The sequence below is a fragment of the Nicotiana tabacum genome, chromosome 9 (genome assembly GCF_000715075.1).
Source record: "Nicotiana tabacum cultivar K326 chromosome 9, ASM71507v2, whole genome shotgun sequence".
Taxonomy (NCBI): domain Eukaryota; kingdom Viridiplantae; phylum Streptophyta; class Magnoliopsida; order Solanales; family Solanaceae; genus Nicotiana; species Nicotiana tabacum.
The window spans coordinates 106,117,440-106,128,739 of record NC_134088.1 but is presented as its reverse complement, the minus strand read 5'-3'; the positions used below and the strand labels follow the sequence as shown (position 1 = coordinate 106,128,739).

The 11,300-nt window shown below is 36.9% G+C and overlaps 1 long non-coding RNA gene across 1 annotated transcript; it reads right to left on the bottom strand.

The window, feature by feature from the left end:
• Positions 1 to 2,498: 2,498 nt before the first annotated feature.
• Positions 2,499 to 6,126, bottom strand: LOC107817297 (uncharacterized). The gene is made up of 3 exons (XR_001655141.2): positions 5,968 to 6,126; positions 3,139 to 3,251; positions 2,499 to 3,052 (listed from the first exon to the last, which is right to left on the bottom strand). It is a non-coding gene; the product is annotated as an uncharacterized LOC107817297 (long non-coding RNA).
• Between the last annotated feature and the right edge of the window lie 5,174 nt (positions 6,127 to 11,300).

Genomic DNA, 11,300 nt, shown 5'->3' with positions numbered 1-11,300 from the left:
AACGTCTGGGCCAGTAACTGTCCCTCCCATATGTGGGACGACCTATGATCGCCCTGTAACAACAGTAGCTCCATGCTGGCAGGTCCGGGATGCGAAGGCGGAACCTCCATGTCGTCTACTGTAAATTAAACAAGATTAATTACATTATTTTACTTTAATATGTTAGTTTATTATTTTACATGTTAGTTTTATTATTTTATATGTTTGTTTGGAAAATAAATAAATAATTTTCATAATTATACAATATTTAATTATTAAATATTCATATATGGGTTCCAGGCTCGATATTTGAGGCCCAATATCACCAAGATATCTTGAATTCTTGTGTTCATGATGAGAAAATTTTCTCGATTTATCACTCAACATGTCTGTTATTTTAAATGTTAGTTTATTATTTATATGTTAGTTTAATATTGTATATGTTAGTTTTATTAATTTATATGTTAGTTTTATTATTATATATTTTTGTTTATGAATCACTTATTTTTTACTATAATAAAATTAAATAGTTAATTTTCATAATTATACAAGATTTAATTATTAAATATTCACACATGGTTTTCGAGCTCGATATTTGAGGCCCAGTAACACCAAGATATCCGAAAAATATTGTTATTTTTATTTTCTTACGATCGTTGACTAGAATTGGACATAGTTTGTGTTTGAACTATCAGTTATTTTGACGTATTTTTGGGTATAATAGATACTTAAATGATTAATTTCAATAACTACAAGGATACTGCGCTAAAGAGCACTATATTTTACTACGCTAAAAGGGCACTACATTACAAATACAAGCACTACATTAGGCCACAAGATACCACTAGAGGGAACTAAAGTAACAATTTATCTATTTTACTAGTCTTTAAGCAAATAAATAATCTAAACAAGATAAAAATAACAAATGAATTTAACCACAAAATATTCACGAAAATACATATACCACAGTAAAAAGTAATTTATTAATATTTTTTTAACAACTAATAATAATTTCTCTATTTTTACTAATTTTTTTTAGCACACTAATATCATAGTCCGGATAAAAATAACAAAATAATTAAATCGCAAAACAATCACAAAATAACATATAACATATTAAAAATAACTAATATGCATTTTTTATACGAGTTTCAATAAAAACTAAGTCGGAATATCTCGATTTAAGATTTTTGGAAAGTTGAAGATTTGGCGATTTAGAGCCAAAACGAGCAACCTACAACGAGAGAACGCCTTAGCTAGGATGTGTGACCGAGAATCTTTTCTTTTTTTGGGACGTGTGGGGTCCACTCGAGATTTTTTGGTCGTTAATGGGGGGACCGCCTATTTTTTTAAAGTTTTAATTTGGGGGGGGGGAGGGGGGGAGTTCTGGTTTGGTGGGGAAGGGAAGGGGATGATTTATTATGTAGGTATAACGCCGCTTATACTACGCTGTTTATTAAGGCGTTTCTTAATAAACGACGCTATACTTACCCGTCTTTTCAAATTCAAGTGTAACACCCTTTTAAAGGGCACTATACCTTAACGGGCAAACGGCCGTTAAGGTATGACGCCCTTTAAAAGGGCGCTATATGTATTTTGGTCACTAACTTTTTTTTCCACCTATTTTTTTGTCTTAAGTTCAAAAATACATTATTTTGGTTCCGGACTCACATAAGAAGAAGAAGAGTGTAAACTGTAAAAGTTTAGTGGAGATGAATAGTTAATTGTCAACGACTCAACAGTCAAGGTTGAAGACCAATCTACGTACATGATCACGTCCACGGTGCTCTTGATGGTTACGATTAGGGGTGTCGAACGGGCGGGTCGACACGAATATGAACAAAAAAATATAAATAGATAATTATTAATTTTTAATCATTTTGTCACCGCCAACACGATATAGCACTGTTCTTTTCCTTAAGCCTTGAGGCAAGAAACTATCTGGTTTTTACATTTCTCGATTTTTATACTACTGTTATTTTCAATTACTGGAAGCACTTCTCTTTAACTTCCCATTTGTTAATGTGTTTTTTATCATTTTTTATTTTGTACTATATTGGAGTACTTTCAACTGTTAATCCACTTCTCATCAAGTTTCTTTTTTCCATAATTTGATTAATTTATAACTGCAATTAGCTTCGACATCAGAAAGTTCACAAAAAGAAGTAAAAGGATCCCATGTTCTCGTTCAGCTTCTACTTATAATGTTCCTAGAAAACACGCACATTACACTTTGCTTCTACTCTTTGACAATACGACAAATGCCAAGTATTAAAATAACATTTACATCTTTATAAATTGCGTTCACAACTTGAACAACAACAATAATAACAAACCCAGGTAATATTATCACAAGTAGAATTTGGGAAGGATAATACGCAGACCTTACCCAAGAGAGACTGTTTCCGGTAGACCCTCAGCTCATAACCACAACTGGAAAGAGATGCTAAACACTATTGGCTCACAGATAATCTGATTCAGTAGAGAATTACTTGTTGAAATGAAGAGTAAGCATTATATATGGTTAGACAGTTCCAAGGCATTTTTCTGCTGTTCTTGCAAGCTGCATATTACAGAGAGCTGTTTCTGAACGAAAACTTCACTGAAAAGGCAACAACACAACTATATGTGTGAAAGGATATTATGAACTGGTTGCTCTTTTTCTTTTTTATGACAGTGGTGTCCAGGCCAGCTAGGGCGCTCCTCGACTATCCCAAAAAGATTCATTCTCAAACATGCTAATGTCCTTCATCAATCCGAGCTGATTAAGAGGGAATATCGACATCACAGTAGCTTCTCTCCAGAACAGAAGGAGAGTAACGCAGTTTCAACAGACGGACATTATTTATCTCCTTTCACAAAATACAGAACATGGAAACAGAGAAAAAATCTTATCAACTCCAATAGCTAGCATACTAAATTCTAATTAAGCAGGATTTATTTCTTAGTGTAAGTTTGATGATCAGGTCCAATATCACGTGATCCAGTGTTGATGTAAGGCCCACGAAAAGTCGCCTGGGGTGGTAATGGCTTTGATGAATCAATCACTGGAGTTGCCCTTGATGATCTTGACCTGAATTGAAACCATGAAACTTTCAATTAAGCAATACTATGAAAGATCACCTCTTTATTTTCCACTAGCAACTAAATTTTACTTACGCCATGTAAAATGGGAAGGATAAGCCAGCAGCTGCAAAGGCTAGCAAGCCTGTGGCAACAATGACATTGCGCTTGCGAGACATCAAGTGAGATAAAGCAGGATGTTCAAGTATCTGAATAAGTGGGAGAAAGAAAAAGACGAGGAATAAGCGAGAGCCAAAATAATTTTCCAGGAAATAAAAACCATTAAAGTTCAGTTACAATTTACATTTCCTATAAAAAAAATTACAATGCAGCATCTTATTAGATTCTTCCTTAAAGCAGCTATAATTTTAAAGCAAAAAACTATTTTCCAGAGAACTAAAAGAATTCATGTCTATACATAACAGTTCAAAGGTCACTCGAACAATATTCACAGAGGTTAAGAGACATCAAAGATGGCACGAATAATAGGTTTACGTTCAGGCTGCTAAGTGATGCAGGGGACAAATGCTTCCTCCTTTGGTCACTACTAATTACACCAATGATTTTATTTCATAAACCGTTGCATTGTAATCAATTTGATTAAGACATTTTGAATCTTTATCAATTTATCGAATTCAAGTTTTACAGCTTGGAAGAACGATTTCCAAATGCCATATCTAGCGCTGACATCAGAAGATAAGACGGACAAATCCTTGGGTTGTACTCTTTTCACCTACAACTATGGGTACACAACAACAACAAACCCAATATAATCCCACATGTGGGGGTCTGGGGAGGGTAGTGTATACGCAAAACTTACCCCTACCATGAAGGTAGAGAAGCTGTTTCCGATAATTATGTGTACACACAATAAAAGAAATAACATTCTTTGATATACCTCTGCTTTGACAAAGAAACGATTAGTAGATAACATCTACATAATTTTCTCTATGTTATATTTTGTGATTTATCCTACAATATCAAAACACTGCGTTAAGAGTGCTGATTACAAGTCTTTCATCAGTTTCATATCAATATTCACGCATTGAACCTGAATCTAGTAAAGCATACTATGAAACAGATATTAACTCAAAGGTGTAAGTTAAGATTTATGATGATTGATTGTGATGAAAATATGTTACAGATCAAACAATTCAGACAGATAAAAGTTTTGGTTCTTTACATCTCTTATACTGTATGCTTTGAGAACCCACTACCTTAACCTGAGGCGATTACAGGTTATATAGCCACATTGAGTACTCCCATCTATTTTCTAAGAAGTACAGATGATTAATACAGAGCAAATACCATAACATTCCCAATTTTCCATTAGCCTTAAAGCTAAATTTTAAATAGTACACGAAAAAGTTTGAACTATTCATTATCACGCCTTAATATAATTTAGTTGCTTCATACATCTTATACAATGTGCTTACTGCTGATGTGTTCAACAAACAAATTTATACTATGGAAGCACTTTTCATCCAAGGGAAACCTCTTTCAACCAAGTTAATTAGATCATTCTCATCATGAGTGAAAACCCTCAATTTAGCTTCCACTGCTGCAGATCTGTAATAGTACTGGAACCAACGACATGTGGGCAAGATCTAGAAAGGACCTGAGGATCTCCAAATTGGTGGGTGACGTGAAAACGAACTACATGATATTGACAAAACTTCACTTGATTACTGGTTGAAGCCAAAGAAAGACCTTTGGAAATGTGTTCATTCATGATTTTAGTAGCTTAAAAGACAATACAAAGAAAACAGAACAGAGAAGAAGAGCTCAACAAATTCTATATCCACTTAAGAAAGTGAAGCAATGGATAGTAATCAGCATATTTTCCCAAGGAATGGCACATGAACGAACAATGCATTTGGCCTAAGCTATTGGTTTAGAATGGCGTGGCAATCTTTTTGTGCACAGATAATAGACCTCAAATGTTAATTATGCTCGGAGAAGGAATGCGATGGAACGGCCTTTTGATGAGAAAGAGGTGGAGAACGCAGTAAAAAAATGTTCTGGAGATAACACCCCTGGACCGAATGGCCTTTCTTTTATCACTGTTGGGAAGTAAAAGAAAAAAGGATGTTATGGGTTGCATCGATCAATTTTATCAGAGTTGCACATCTGAGAATACCTTTATCCTAGTCTCCTTCACTCTCCAAAATACAGCAGCAAAAATTTGGTTGGTTAACAAAGGACGTATCTTTGGCATACAGTACAAGTTTTTGGGCAGCGACTATGAAACTTAAAATTAAATTTCGAATTCTTTATCAAAAAGGGGAGTAGATTACTCTTTTGGTTTTATTTATGATGTACAGACAATAACCTGAAAGCTATACTGCTCGGACTCTCCGAAAATATTGCTGAGTGCGTGTCGGATCCTCCAAAAACAGTGCATTTTTTAAGGATTCGACACAGGTGCATCAGCATTTTGGAGAGTCCGCACAACATAACCTGAAAGATAACTTTCACAAGTGAAAGGCGAAGCCAGGATTTGAAGTTTATGGGTACTAAACTTGTCATTGAACTCATAGCTCGTCTTAGTTACTACGAGTACGCAATTACATATTTTATTTAAGAGATTTCCTAACACAAATACAATCTACGCAAAAGTTACTGGAAGGTTAAAATTTCCCCAAAATACTGAACCTTCCAACAACATCAAATTATATTATAGTTACTCTTAAAACAAGAAGAATTTTTTATTTGTTCATTTCAAACCTCATTGATATTCAAAAGTTAATGTAGTAGCAAACAGAAAAAGTCTCGAAGAATTCGAACCTAAAACCTTTATTTTATTCTGCATTTAACTCTAAGAATTCAAATGACAAATCAAAGAGTCAAACAAACTAGTGAAGTTACAAAAAGCAAAACCCAGAATTTTAGGAGAGTGAATTAAACGAAAAATTAAAACTTTACCAGGAAGAATGCATCGAACTGAAGCTTTTCTGCTTTGATGGTCTCTTCTCTATTGAGCTGCACCCGACCCGCTTGATGATTTAGGTGTTATTTGCTTGCTAATTGGACCACAATCTTTTCCCCTTGTCCTTTTAGCTATTTTCCACAAAACAGTACTCTTCTAGCAAAAGGAGAAAAATAAAAATAAAACAGAGTTTTTAGAAACTACTATTGTTTAGTGTATATTAACTTTCGATAGCTACGATATATATAATTATTTCCTATAACTACTATTCAGTTGTTATGGTAGTGTATTCGCTGTATACGCGCTATTATATTCATAAATACAGCAGCAAAAGTCGCATAAAAGCCTAAAAACATTGGGTTACATCTGTATGCGACTGTATTCACATGTATTCGTGTCATGTATTCATGAATACAGTAACAACAATTACCTTAAAAATAGGTAAGTCCAGCTGTCTAATAACGAAAATAATATCAATTAGCGTGATACACTCCTAATATAACTCAACAAAATCAATTCTAACATGCCTCATTATCAACCCAGTTAATTAGAATAATTTTTCAGTTGTATATAACTGTCGTATTTAACTAAGAAAAATATTGCACCTAGGAACCAAACCAAAGAATCTATGGCGGTGAAAGCAACTTTTGTGAAAGTCACGACTAAGAAAAATGTGAAGGAGGATAAGACCCCGAGTCAATATCCTAAAGAGGAGAAACGTTGTCCAACCTTGAAGGAATTAGAGGCGAAGGTTTATCCGTTTCCAGATTCAGACGTACCCACGATCCTTGATGAATTGCTGGCCAAGAAAGTCATCGATCTCCCTGAATCAAAAAGGCCTGAGAAAATTGGTAAAGTTGGCGATCCGAAATACTGCAAGTTTCATCGCGTCATTAGCCACCCTACAGAGAAATGCTTCGTCTTAACCCTACAGAGAAATGCTTCGTCTTAAAGGAGAAAATCATGGATCTTGTAAGTGAAGGGAAAATCATCATAGATATGGATGAAACAGCAGAAGCAAACCATGCAAGTGTAGCGCCCAAGGAAAAGAAGCGTTCAACGTTGCAGAACATGTCAAGCAATGCCTTCTTACAATTTAGAAGTTTCAAGCCTGTTGAAGTTGATCTTCCAGGGAACACTCTTGAAGGTTCACTCGAGCTAGACACTCACTCCAAAGACAATGACGACGAGGGTTGGACTCTAGTCACTCGCAAGAAGCGAAAACATAAGGCAGTTTTGAGGCTACGAATTCCTAAGACAAGAGCGATGATGAACAATATGGATAAGCTACAACCATCAATAATTATGAAATCTTCTATTAGCAAGAAGATTAACAGTGCCTTATCACCGAAGTTCCGCAAGCCCATCATATTCATGAATTCTTTCCTGGAAAATTCCTTCATGGAGGTCATATTGGTGCAACTTATGTAATTTCTAGTACTGATGAAACAGAGGAAAGCAATGGTGAGCTTGATCCAATGAAACCACAAGAACATCGTGATGACAAAAAAGTTGTCATATGTTGCAACAATTTCCTTCACATATGATGACCTGCTGCTGGGTTCTAAGCCACATAACAGACCTTTGTTTGTTGTAAGGGCCATTCGAGAACAACATCTCAATCGCATACTTGTTGATGATGGTTCGACTGTCAATATCATGCCAAATATGGTGCTAAAAAAGCTTGGGATCTCTATCGATGAGCTATCCAAAAGTAACCTAACAATCCAAGGTTTCAACCAAGGAGGACAACGAGCCATATGTATGATCCGCGTAGGATTATACTTTGGTGAGATGAAGTCAAACACCCCGATTCACATCATAGATGCTAAAACATCATACAACTTGCTGCTTGGGCGTCCTTGGATTCATGAGAATGGAGTGGTATCGTCTACTTTGCATCAATGTCTGATGTACAGAAGGGATGGAGAGATAGTCAAAATTGATGCAGACATCAATCCTTTCACTGAGACAGAGTCATACTTTGCAGATGCAAAATTCTACCTAGATTCTTGTGAACCGGGTGTGGAGAAACCATCATCAGTCGACGAAGGTGATGTCAATTCAGAAGAAGAAAATAAGGCTCAATGGACTACCGCTAATCTGTCTTAGAAGAGAACTGAAGAAGTCTATCTGAAGATGATATATAAACAAAGACTAATAATGAGCATCCAGTTTTTTGCTATGTTCCGCGTGAGCATCAAAAGAAAGGGCACCCTTTGTTATAGGAATGTACTCCAAATAAGAAGATGAGTCGTATAGCGATACAAGATTTGAAGGAGCATATGACCGTCCCAGTTGCACAAATCCCATCCATGACTTGTGAGTCTGCTAAAGGCAATATCCAAGCTGATAAAGTAAAATGTCACTTTGATCCTAAGGCCTTCATACTGCTTGAAAAGTCTGGTTACGACTTCTCCAATCCATCAAGTCTAGGAGAACTCAAAGACGAAGTCACTGGTGAAAAGATACATGGGATCAATGAGTCCCAAATGAAGTTGAGAAAGCAAAGGCACTACGTCGCCACTACAAAGTTTGGGTTGGAATTTATTTTGGCAGAGCCTCTTCGAATTTCATCTAAGAGAAGCAAAGAGATAGATTCATCACAACAGACCTCGGTAGAGGAGATGGAGGAAGTTAAGGGCAAGAAAATAAAACAACGGGCTTCAGTGTTTGATCGCATTAGAGGCTCAATCCCTCGGGTCTTGGTGTTTGAAAGGCTAAGTCACAAAGGTGAACGTGTATCTTCCAAACATCTAAGGGAAGTTTCCATAACCTCAAAGACCTCCGTATTTTGTCGCCTGAGAACCACAAGGAAGTCACCATCTAGAAAGACATTGCCAAAACATAAGGAGCAAGGCCATGTGGAGTGGGGTCATTTTGAAGTTGTTGCTGACAAAGAAATCTGTAGTGCTTTCCCATCACATATGAAGAGGAAGTATATTTTGTCAATATCCATAGATGGTCCACTGAAAGTGCAAAGGAGAACCATTAATTATACTTTCCATCCTCGTAAAGAGGTAGAGAAAGAAAAAGAAGCCATGCCGACCATCCAAGGAAGTCAAAGAGAAAAGTCAGACTTTGTGGAAACATCTTATCACAAAACTGTGGAAGATAGCCCATGCCTTGCCGTTGATGATGAAGTACACGAGGCTCCCCCTCAACTAGAAGATGGCGGGCAATCAACTGTGGATGAGCTTAAGGAACTCAATTTAGGCACTCCGGAAGATCCACGCCCACCTTCATTAGTGCGCTTATTATGCCTCAGGAGGAGGAGGAGTACTCCAAGTTATTGACCGAGTACAAAGATGTATTCTCTTGTTCGTATAAAGAAATGCATGGACTAAGTCCTAAGGTAGCCATTCATCATTTAGGGATCAAAAGTGGAGAACGCCCTGTGAAGTAGTCACAATGCATGTTTCGACTAGAGATAGTACGACAAATTGAAGTCGAAGTCAACAAGCTCATCGAGGAGAGATTTATTCGAGAGGTGAAGTACCCATCATGGATATCTAATATTGTACCTGTCAAGAAGAAGAATGGTCAAATACGTGTTTGTGTTGACTTTCGAGACCTAAACAAGGCATGCCCGAAAGATGACTTTCCGCTACAAATTATTAAACTTATGGTTGATGCTACAACATGGGATGAAGCTATGTTTATTCATGGATGGTTCCTCCGGATACAATCAAATCAGAATATCTCCAAAAGATGAAGAGTGTAATGCTTTTCGAACTCCAAAAGGGATATACTGCTACAAATTGATCCCCTTCGGTCTGAAGAATGTTGGTGCCACCTACCAACGCGCGATACAAAACATCTTTGATGACATGTTTCATAAGAGGGTTGAATGCTATGTCGATGACTTGGTGGCGGAGACGAAGAGTAGGCGTTACCGCCTTGAAGACCTTCGCATTGTTTTTGAAGGGTTAAGAAATTCGACCTAAAGATGAATTCACTCAAGTGTGAATTTGGAGTTACCTTAGGAAAGTTTCTTGGATTCATTGTGAGTCATCGTGGAATTGAAGTTGATCCCGCAAAGATTGACGCCATTCAGAAAATGACCTAGCCAAAGAACTTAAGGGAAATTTGAAGTCTACAAGGAAACTTAGCATTCATCCGGAGGTTCATCACTAATTTGGTCGGGCGGTGTCAACCGTTCAATCATCTATTGAGGAAGGATATACCTTTTCATTGGGACCAGTCATGTCAAAATTCTTTTGAAAGCATCAAAATATACTTGCCGAATTCACCTGTGTTAGGGGCGCCAATTCTTGGGAAGCCATTGATACTCCACATCGAGGCACATGAACGTTCACTTGGAGCATTGATTGCTCAAGAGAATGAGGAAGGAAAGGAACAAGCCTTGTACTACCTCAGTCGAACTCTGATAGGAGCTGAGTTGAACTATACACCTGTTGAGAAAATATGCTTAGCGTTACTTTATGCGATAAAGAAGCTAAGGCATTATTTTGAGGCATACACCATCAAACTCATCTCTCGAGTAGATCCTGTGAAGTTCGTGATGACTCGACATGTTCTTTCTGGATGCCTAGAAAGATGGTCCATATTGTTTAACCAATATGAGATCACGTACACACTTCAAAAGGCTATGAAAGGTCAAACACTAGCCAATTTTCTAGCTGATCACCCTCTTCCGGCGGAATATGAGCTTTCTGATGAGTTTCCAGATGAAGAAGTTTTGTTCATTGAAGAATCGCCACCAGGGATAATGTTCTTTGCTCAATCTCCTTACTTGTTGTCCCAAAACTTTCAAACTTCCTGCAACTTGGTATATTGATCAGAAATAACAAAATTAACTATTTTAAAAAGAAAAATTTTAAAACAAAATGAAAATGTTAAAAATGACTAAAAAGTTGAAAATGATGGGCTGCCTCCCACCAAGCACCGCATTTAACGTCGTGGCACGACGAAAGTCTACTTTACCACTTTTAGGAGCTGAGTTGAACTATACACATGTTGAGAAAATATGCTTAGCATTACTTTATGTGATAAAGAAGCTAAGGAATTATTTTGAACTCATCTCTCGAGCAGATCCCGTGAAGTTCGTGATGACTCGACCTGTTCTTTCTGGATGCCTAGCAAGATGGTCCATGTTGTTTAACTAATATGAGATCACGCACACATCTCAAAAGGCATTGAAAGGATAAGCACTAGATAATTTTCTAGCTGATCACCCTCTTCCACCGGAATGGGAGCTTTCTGATGAGTTTCTAGATGAAGACGTTTTGTTCATTGAAGAATCAACATCAAGGATAATGTTCTTTGATGGATTTGCATCTCGTAACGGTGGCCCCCCGGTGTTGTG